This window comes from Dermacentor albipictus, chromosome 4, assembly GCF_038994185.2.
Source record: "Dermacentor albipictus isolate Rhodes 1998 colony chromosome 4, USDA_Dalb.pri_finalv2, whole genome shotgun sequence".
NCBI classification, from domain to species: Eukaryota; Metazoa; Arthropoda; class Arachnida; order Ixodida; family Ixodidae; genus Dermacentor; species Dermacentor albipictus.
The window spans coordinates 80,238,473-80,249,710 of record NC_091824.1 but is presented as its reverse complement, the minus strand read 5'-3'; positions in this window follow the sequence as shown (position 1 = coordinate 80,249,710).

Below are 11,238 nucleotides of genomic sequence, written 5' to 3'. Positions count from 1 at the left end.
CCGTCTTGCACGACGGGCCAGTGTCGGAAGTAATGGAAACCGAGACGGCCCACGGCAACCACGAGCATTAAATATCGATCGCCGACGCCACGTTCAACAAGAGCAAAATGGGGTTCAAAAGTTCACTTAGGGCGGAGGAGACTAGAGACTCGGAAGAAGCGTTAAGATGAGCCAGAGCATCTTCGATACGCAGCAAAGCTAGGTTTAAAAAGAGAAAGAGCATGCTGGCTGGCAATTGTGAACTGGCACAGCGTCGAGTGGCGGCGATTAGCACCCAGAAGCGTGGGGAACATTTGGCCCAGAAACGCGAAGAGCCAAGGTTGGCTAGGAACGCAACTGTACGCTTGCTCGTAAACGAGAAGCCGTGTCGGCGTGAGTACGCAGTGATGCGGCAGCAATGAAGCGAGGTCGCGTTATAAGTACGGAGGGAGACAACAAATGCTTCGTGCAGATGCGCAGGGATGCGGGTTCAAGGAAAGGGGTGGAAATGTGGGCACGCTAATTGTGTCATGCGATAATTATTTACCATTCTGTCTTAATTAGAAGCGCTGCAATATAATTACTTAACTCTCGCTTTTTTTTCATGCGTTATGCGAGGTTCGTAGTTGGCTTCCCGGTGTTCCTAGTGTACTATTGAATGTACCTTGTTTATATTTGTGGCGAGTGAGGGGATCACTACAAGTCGTTTGTAGGCAGAGTTGCCAGCGTGTGCAAAAAAGCGGCCTTTCAAATAATTTGCGCCATCGAGTGCTCTCGAGCGTTATGAGCGTGGTATAGGAGCGGTGCAAAATTCAGCCCGCTGACCCTGGCATAATTAAAAGCGCTACCGGTGTAGGAGCGATACGAGTTTAGCTTCAAAAAGCTTTGAGAGAAAAATTGTGTTCATCTTCGTCGGAGGTCAAGTTGTCGCTAAAGAAGAGCTGCGTTCCTCACAAACACCAAATCTTTGCTTCAAACAATTTCCACAGCTTTGGAAATGGTTTTTAAAAAGTTGCCCTTATCTCACTCGCCAACGCACGAGATTAGGGCAAATCTTTTCATTGTACTGGAGCCCACAAGCTGCCTGTTGGTAAGAGCCTACGAACAGCAATGATCGCCCCATGAAACGTTGAAAAACCATAGCTTTGAAATTACGACAATGACAGACAGCGAATGCAATTCAAAAAATGAATGTATTTGTCCCAACGAGATAATACGAATTTCAGAAATGTTTTCATCTATCATGGATAGCGAAATACGGAAGGCACAGTCGGCAACGACGACGTAAAAGAAGCCGCTATATACAGCCTTCCGCTGGCTTGGCAGCTTTCTTTCACCAAAGACAAAAGAAAAAAAATCTGTGAAATTGCAAAATCTACGTAGTTTATGCATCTACATTATTGTTGGAACCGACAATGAATCCTAACCGGCAATTCGAAGTGTTATTTACAAGACTGCGTTGGTGTATTCCACCACCTAATATTTCTCGTACAGATGTGGTCTGGTGGTATACCTTTTGTGCTACCGCTGCAAAGAGCCGGAATCCATCGATCACTTTTTATTATCGTGTAGGCGGTTTTCTACTCATAAAAAAACATCAAAAACGATCCTTAGAAATTCCACTTCGGAATCCAGGACTGTCTTTATGCAGTAATGTTATACTCTCACTTGGAGCAACGACATTATGATAAAGCTGGAGGAACATTTGCCGAACCACTTATAATTTCCTCTGTTTACAAAAAGATTGAATTAATAATATTTCCGATTTTTCATGATTCCAAGACCAGGATGGTCGTTGCAATATTCTCCGCGCACTTGACAATTCGCAAGTTATCTTTTCTATCTTGCTGTGTCTCTTCCCATGATAATACCTTGCCACTCGAACGTGTCTTTTGAAGTTATACACCTGGATTTTGCCGAGCTAAATAAGAAACGAGAAGGAGTCCGAAAAACGCAAGCTTTTCTTCTGGCCATAGATGAGTGCACCAGGATTGTCGCAGCACGGGCAGGAAAAGAAGGTGCGAATAGTGTCATCGCCCTCCTTCAACGGGATATGTTTAGAACAACTAGGAAGATCGTATGTGACAACGGTCCAGCGTTCAAGAGTGAAAAACTAGCATGATGGGCTCGAGACCACAATATATCAATCCAATTCTGTGCCACACCATCCCGCGGCGAATGGGCTTGTAGAGCGTGCTATACGAGATGTGAAACAATACATCAGGTTGTACGATAGTTTCCCTGGTGGATGGAAATGATCTTTAGAAGCAGCTGTAAGACATCACAATCGCTCCTACACCAGTGGCTTAAGATGCAGCCCGCAGTTCGCTTCTTCAGGAGAGACCCCTATTCTTCAAGCGGACCGTGAACTGGGGCTGTTAGAAAATCTCAAGATCGTCGAGGAGAGGAAACAAAAATCACAGGAGGAGAGGTACCGTAAACGAATAAAAAAAAAGATTTTGACAAGAAACGTTGTTCAAATATCCCAGACATTCAAGTCACCGACCTCATTCTAGTTAGGAAAGGAGTAAGAGAATCCAGTGTCAAATTTTATGGTCCTTACTCTGTGACAAAGACAGCCACTCAGAAAGGAATATTGAAGACTGTGTGGTATATTGGTGAACGGGGCTCAGTTGAATGTGCTTCGATTGGAAACGTTTTCAAGTATTACCCCAGGAGGGGTTAGCAAAAGAAACCTGGAAGGGTGAAGCGGTATGAGCCTTCGAATAGAAGATGAAGAAGCGCGGGAACCGGGGGGACAGAGGAAGAGAAGAGAGAAGTGAGAAATAAATGTAGACGAGATGGACGCCAGTTTCACAGAAGTGCTTTACGTCTACTGTGCCCTTTAACTAGGAACGCTACAACTTATTTCTCCTTAAATGTCTTAAAATTAAAGAAATTGCGAAAGTAAAAGCACAAATTCACAGTTATAGTAGTATTAATATGATTGCTTAAACTTTACGTTGCTCATTTTTACGTCTATTCTTACTTTATGTATTTTATTATTAGGTCCATATTACTATTCCTATCTAGGCAAGGCTGCCCACCTTATTAAACACTGCCTTATTTCAATTATTATCAGTTTAATTCTAATCTCCGAGCAATTTGTTTATTTTTTATTCTTTATTTGCTAATAATTTATTTCATTTTTCAATCATATTATCACCCTGTTCGTTGTATCTCTATGGGTTTGTGCCATCAATAGAGGCTTCCTCATCATTATCATCATCATCATAAACATAATTCTGCTTGAAGCGACAACAGTTTCAGCTACCAAGCCATGGGAAACCTGGTCACAACCGTCGGTCAGGACGGCGGCGAAGGAGGCACGAACCGGCTGCTGGCAAGCACCAGGAACGAACCGCAGGCTCGCGGCGGCTCGTCTCCGAGCGACCGTCGGCAAGGTGACTTCGCAGCACGAAACGGTGTTCACCCAGCGGTACGGCATGGCCGCAGAGAATCCCTGCAGGCACCGTCGCCGGTATCAGTCTCTCTGGGAAGCCGGGCGTCGCAAGTCCCACTCCACGCGTCACGCGCGGGGACGGCGGGGCCACCGGGCTCTCGGGGAGGAGGTCGCACTCAGGACCAACGTGGTCGCCGGCGGTCGAACCCCATCTGTAGCTCACGCCATCAGTCGCGTGGGGCTGCCTGCGCTTCCAGAGGGCCAGCAGAACTACACCGAACGACGCCGGCCGCGACAGAACGGAGCGCTTCCTCGTCCCCTTCCAGCCCGTCGTCTCTCTCACCGGTGCCGGAGCATTCGGCACCCGCGTCCCCGTTGGACGAACAGCGCATGCTGCCTCGGCCATACCTCGGCACCTCGGCGTCTGCACCTGAGATTCACCGTCCGGTGGTGGAACGCGTCGATGGCCCGGCTGCCCTGCCTGTGGACGCGGTCATCAACGCCGACCTGCCTCAGCAGAGCAGAGGTGGATTGCTCCGTGGTTCGCAGGCCAAGCGATACCTGCTCTTCTCTGGCCTCTCCATGATCGTGGCCACCGGCATACTGACCGTGCTGACGTGGAGGCTGCTTCAGGAGTCGCCGGGTAGTGACGTGGAGAGAAATGCGTCGCGCATGGCGTACGAGCTGCTGCTCCGAGGCGATGCCATGGACAGTGGCGACGCAATTGACGCGAACGGCTTGTTGGTGGCGGTCAACGGCAATGCGAGCGCCTCACACAGACAAAGCGCTCCGGCTGTTTTGACAATGAACGCCCCCGGGTGATTTAGTTTGACTGCTTTCAAGGCGGACAGGATTTTTCAGTATAGATTGGCAAAACTGATTTTAATTACCGCTTAATCTACGAAAATTTGGTTCCCTAAATAAAATAATATTTCGCAGATGTATACAAGCCTGCAAAAGACGGCGAAGTTGCGTAAGCAAGTTCTTATACATTTCGGAAGTGCTGGGAGTCTATTTGCTGGCTGACAACTAGCGCAGCCATGGCTAGCTGTTCTTATACTTCTTATACCGGTGGCCCACGATAACACTTGTTCTCGATTGGGCCCGGTCAGGATCAAATTTCTTGATAGCGATCGACAATGATAGCTATTCCTTGGTCCCGCGATCCGAATAGAGCTTCGGTGAGCTCAAGTGTACCAGGTGTCTAAGTTGATGTCGTTACTGGGTCTAAAGCATTTATCAAACTTGTATAATATTCTCCGAAAATTGTATCGTGAAACATTTTGTTTTCAGGAAAATATAAGCTGCTGCAAATATATAGGGAGCCTTTCAGCTGTTTTTACGGGGCTGTATTTACGTTCTATTTTGAACGTTTTGTTGCACACTGAGCTGGAGGACGCAGATGTCAGCCTAGGATGGCAATCAAGGAGCTCGATCGCGATCCACAGATCGTGATCATCTGCTCCCGGACGTTGCAATGTTGCAATCGAAAGTGACTATGTAGGACCAGTCGATCCGGATCGAGCTCATTTAGGCTGCGATCTGATCGCGTTCGAATGTGACCATGTGACAACGGTATTAGGTCGGCTCCCACGGACACGGCGTTGCAGAATCTGGCCGTCAGCTTTTTAAGGTCGCGCGAGAAACAAAAATTTGGTATTACTCGTTAAATGAAGTCGTGCGTGCAAGGTAGTGTTCCTTCAAATGAGATACGCAAAAACTTTTACGATCATCTATTACCATGTTAAAGTTATTTTTGGGTCCGACACATAATGCGTTTACTTTTTCATTTAATATCGACCACGTCGCCACACGCCGCTCCGTGAAAACACCACCTAAAGAAAAACCATCGCGGAACTTCACTTAACAGCTTCCTTGTCAAATGAACTTGCCGTGAGCTATCGTTGTGCGATACTTAATTCAACTTGAAGCATTTTTTTTAAATTTGTTGCAACACGATGAACAACATCGCTCAGTTAGTGAAGATGCATCACAAATAACCGAATGTCACATTCTGCATCATGTAACAAAGGCAGTTGCTGTTCACTCCAATGATGTGTTGTCTCATTAGTTAAGCAAAGCACCGATATATAAAATGAGGCGTTCAGTTTAACGCGCATACTTATAGACATACACGTACATTGTGTAGAAAGGCGATATTAATTAAGGAGTCTGCAGGCATGCGCTGCTTTCCCGGGAACCTCTGCCACTGGTTGTTACTTCTGTGTGGTTTGACAGTGAAATTTTGTGCAGCAGAACAGACTGGGCTCATTAATACGTTTCAACTCGTTGGTCAGTTTTTCTGTGCCCATGGCATTTAGTGAATTAACCACAGTGAACGAAATTTATAACTAGCACGATCCCAGATGTCATGGCCTGTGCTTGTGCCAGCAACCACACGCTGCTCTCTTACAGGCGACGCAAAGCTCTTTCTTTTATATGTCAAACTAATATGGCTCATCGGTGAATGTATATACAGAATGCGGCTTTCGTATTGCCTGCGCATTAAGTCAATCGACGGTTTCATTTGCGAAACATGACGACACCAACATCCACGGAACTAGTGGAAATTAGGGATGCAGTGCACTATATTTCGCGACAGCCTCCCCAAGCATGGAAAGTCTTTAGTGGCGTGAAATCGGCTCTGCAGCTCCTTAGAGTCGTATTGAAGGAAATCTCTTAGGGTGTTGGCTCTTCAGACGTCCGAGCTATACCCTCTAGCGGAAGAGAACGGCCACCACGTTACATTTCAATGAGTTCCCAGTCATTGCGGTGTACACGGCAATGAAGTGACCGATGCTGATGCGAAGAAGGCACTCGAAGAGCCAGATCCACAGCTTGAAATTCCTTTTTCAAGGGCGGACGCCAACTGCCTTCTCTCGTGTGTCAGCTGAACAGAGAGAGAAAGACACTGGGACGATATGGATAATCGCCACAGACGACTCCAAAGATTGGACTCTATCACGAAATTTAGGCTACCACCCAAATTCAATGCAGCTCTGCAAGTGTCCTGCACAGGCTTAGGCTGGGGGTGGCGTTTACGCATGGGTACGTGCACCTCATGCGACGCACCGAGTCTTCAGACTGTGAACTGTGCAATGTGAAACAGACTATATGTCATGTGGTGCGTGACTGCCCTCAGTACGTGAAAGAGCGTCAAATGTTGAACAATGTCCTTGCACGCCTCGGCAGGCCACCTTTGTCACAGCACGTTATTTTAGACCCTTGGTCAAACGTTAAATCGAGCTTTAAGGCTATCCTTGCCTTACTTGATCTTTTTGAACAGCACGGGCCTGGACTGTTGGCGTTAAGTATACCAAATAGCTTACTATATGATTTGCGTCTTTTCTCATGATGGTCACCCACCATGCGCGTTTTTCTTCCCCTTTTCTTTCCCTCTTTCCCTTCACCCAACGTAGAGTAGCTGGCTAGAGGAATGCATCGTGATTATTATTATTATTATTATTATTATTATTATTATTATTATTATTATTATTATTATTATTATTATTATTATTATTATTATTATTATTATTATTATTATTAGTGGTGGTAGTAGTTGTAGTAGTAGTAGCAGTAGTAGTAGTATTGTGAAGTGCGTTAAAATGGAAATTACTGACTACATAGGCGGATAATTGGGCTATTCCTGGAGTACCACAGACAACTATGCAAAAGAAATTAAAATCGACAACAGCTAAAACTGGGAACAAATGAAAAGTGCCTAATTGAGTGTTCAGGCTAGATGCATTGGTAATATTGTTAAAAAAAGAAAAAAAGACATTGATTAAGGAAATTAAAATTTAGCATGCCAAACGTATTCTTGTGCAAGTGAAATGACACAGGGCACCAAATACATCGCTGTGGCTACAACTCAAGGCCCAAAATTTAAGGCAGAGTAATACCAAATCAGTTAACTTCAAATGAAATTTATACAGCAAAGCTTCCCGAAGAAGCAATCTTCTCGATTTTCATCGTTCGTGCTAGATAAATATCACATAGTATAGGGCCAGACAGCCTTAAACAGGAATGCTGCTTACGATAAGAAAATATAATGCAGACCCTTATCCCGCAGACGAGTATGAAATACGCCAGTCAACAGTTTGTCATTGTCGGTGGAAGACATATGGATTGCATAAGTACACCAGATACCTAATAAAAAAAAAGAGAAGACATTTCGAAAAAGAGATCCGCAGAGAATGATGCGAAGTATTTTAATTCCTTGCAGTAACTTATTGCTATGCGAATTTTACTGCACTCTGCATCGCGTTCTTAAAATCCCGTTGCAGTGTTTCGACCTTTAACAAGAAACAATCACATTTCTGTTAAACTTATTGGCCATCTTCGTTCCGGGAAACAATAGCAACGTTTTCGCTGTCCAATAACAACACCGCATGAGTGTTGCTTCTGATGGCGCTAGAAATACAATGATGAGACAACAAAGAATGACTTCCTGACTGAGACACAGCCCAAGGCGTATTTACGCTGTCTCTAGCAGCGTGTTGCCCTTTGCGGATCTGTCATGCAATTAGCGGAAAGTCTCGTGCAAACGAACTATTCCTTCATCCCTTCGGCCGAGACAGAATGACTGTTAGCTACCCACCACACTTTCACTGCATCATTCTCAGCGGATCTCTTTTTCCAAATGTCTTCTTTTTTTTCTTTTTTTTTGCTGATTAGGTATCTGTAGTAATAATGAAATCCATATGTCTTTGACCGACAATTGCAAATTGCTGAATGGCGTACATTCTAGCCTTCTGTGGGATAGGGCTCTGCATTATATTTTCTTATCGTAAGCAGAATTCCTCTTTAAGGCTGTCTGGCCCTGTACTATGTGATATTTATCTAGCACGAACAATAAAAATCCAGAGGATTAAGCTTTGCGTGATAGAATGCCTCTAACAGAAGGAGCACATGCTGCTTGTGTGAAGAATGTTCCGCATCCCTGTGTCACAAGCAAGTTACCGTGTTTATATAGCGGCAGAAATATCGGCCCAGCAACATTTTCGCAGCAACTTATTGACATGCAGTCACAAACCGAGAATGCGACCAGCGTGAGGCCATAAATTGCTGGACGAAAGGTTACATTTATCACCGAGTAAAAGGGGCAATGAACGCCATACTTATAAGGAAAAGAATGCAGGGGACTTCAAGTATGTCTGGGAATAAAGCATTCCGCGTTTACACTGTTTCAGTCAGAATATATAACGAACTGCTGAAAGACTAAAGACTAACACAATCTAAGTCCGGGAAATTTGAGGGTTGTTTCTTCTAGACGTCATAATACAATGTCATCGCAGGGTCACGGGGAATTACAAATCACCTCGCATAGCGCGGTCGACGTTAGCGAGCGAGAACTTATAGATTACTTCTAGAAGACCTTCACATTGTCGCGAACCATGCTGCCAGAGCTTCGCACCTGTTTCCGGGGAAACGAAAGTGTCACGTGTCCTCAAGAAGCCCCTTTTTAATTGCTCCGGAGAAGTCAGGACTGGTTGTGGCTCCCGGCCTCATGAAAAACACCTCGTGAGACTATATTTATGTAGTACTGAGTGGCTTTGTTAAGTGAATAATTTTGTTGTGACACCTGAATAGCTGTTCAATATACAGAATTCATCAACGCAGCTGTCATTGAGCATGCCAATACAGTGTGGTCGCGTACTAAATTTATTTTGTTCACATCTTGGTGTGTAGTCATTGAGTGAACCATGATTATGCTTTAAACCCGCCGTGATTGCTTAGTGGCTTTGGCATTGCGCTGCTGAACATGAGTTTCCGGGACAAGAGCCGGACCACGGCGACCGCGTTGAGTGAAATGCAAAAAAACGTCCGCGTAACGATCATCGGGCGAACGATAAGAAACCTCAGGTGGTCTAAATTAATCCGGACTCTCCTACTACGGCGTGCTTCATAATCAGATCGAGGTATTGGCACGCAACGCCGCAGTTTCTAAATTAATTTCATTGTACTTCAAATGCTGAACTTTGAAATGGCTAAATGCGTGTGCAGGTGGGAAGAAATGTGCTATGACTATTCTCGCGACAGAAACACTTCTGCCACAGAGAAGAATATCGCTTGCTTTGTTACATATTTCCTGAAAACCGCATATTTTATGCCCATAATGAAGCGTATGGCCAGCTGTTTCGTCATTGGACTTGTTCTGCGTTCGCAATTGGCTTCAAGAGGCAGTGCTTTGAAGTGCTTCTAATTTCTTAGCAGCTGTGGCTGTTGCTTGATCACGTGACATCGCAACGAATGTTGAGTGCCATGACGAAAGCCTTGGTAGAGGGTGTTCCAACAAAGAGTGCAATTTTGTTTTGCTACGGCACGTGAGCCTTCCGAGGGAGCGAGATAACGTTATTTGGAATCCGGTGATTGGGAGGCCCGGGCATGGGGCCGCCTAGATGGCCACTGCGGGCTGCTGCTACCGTGCGGCCTCAGACCTCCAAGACCAACTTTGGGCCGTCCACCGAGCCATGTTAGCCTTTCGAGCATATAACTTTTCTCGTAGAGAACGCGCCTAATATACAGCGCCCATCATCTTCGCTTCATTTTGTCTCGTCTTCCTTAGCGCTGGTAGCATGATTCAATATGACGTCATCCGATTTCTTCTTTCATGCATGTTTTATTTAGAGGCGCTGCGTTTGTACAAGGCCTTTCCATCAGCCTCTGTTTGTGGTGTTCTGACGTGTCTGTAAGGTTGACACGCGTTTTCCTTGGACTAACCGGTCTTTGTTCGAGGGATTTCGGATGCTTTTCGTTCGCAAGTTCTGTTTGCATTTGCCTACCGCCTTCGGTTATGATACGACTGTCACCACGACTGCGCAGCGTCTGCTCTTACAAACTATTCTGATGTAGGTGCTTTTTTGTGAACTGGGCCTAGATACTTTATTTATTCAAAGTATTTGAGCAAGCAAACAAAGGCACTACAAACATAATTTTTTTCACCGGTCGTCAACCAGAAGCAAAACAAAATAGGAAACGCTTTAATGCCAAGGTTTTGGTATAGAGTATTTAATACCTGATTGTTATATCTCCAGCAGACTATCTCACTTACTAAAAAGCTCTCTCAACAATTTCTTAAGTATTCTTTTTGCGGTGTTTAAAGGCTAACATGGCGTGGCAGCGTGCGTACGAATGCCTTCTGCTGCTTTCGCTTCTCATTGCTTGCTTTTCTGTTTGATAACTGCTTTTCCCATATATCGACCACCCAACTGATGGTACGCGATGGTAATGGCTCCTTGCCGAGTAAGCCATTATCTGGTTAACGAGTAAAACAATAGAGAGTTTTAGTGTTGTGGACCCAAGTGACTTGGGGACCCAAGAAAATTGCCGGCAGCAAGTGTGCATGCGCAGAATCCAAGCCAATCTTGGATTCTTGCGTTCGCGCTGACCGAAGACCCAAAAATCGAAAACTGGCGTGGGTCCGCAAGCCGTCTTCGGTCTTAAAACAGAATACTGAGCTCGTAGTGCTAATACAGTAACTACGTTTATTACATCTTATTGTTTGCCCTTTTTTTCTGAAAATTGCATCTGTTTGTTTTCACCTGTAGGAAAAGCTCGTATTCTTTTTCTTTTTTCTTTTTGCTTTCAAGCTGCTTTTTTATTTTCCCCACTGCGGCGCCATGAGTGCTCGGACCAATGCTGTCTGAGTTTGACCCAGTTCTCAACCTCTGCTGCTCCTCTAAACTTAAAAGTAGCCTACGCAACGCGGCTTGGGGACCCAGAGTCTTGGGTCCCCAAATCTAAAACTCTCTAATGGGAAGCACCTTACGCTTTTGTACTGATTTCCGGGTGCGTATATACTCTAGTATGCTTCGTTTCTTTTTACTTACGCGTCTTCGTCCAGCGCATACAAA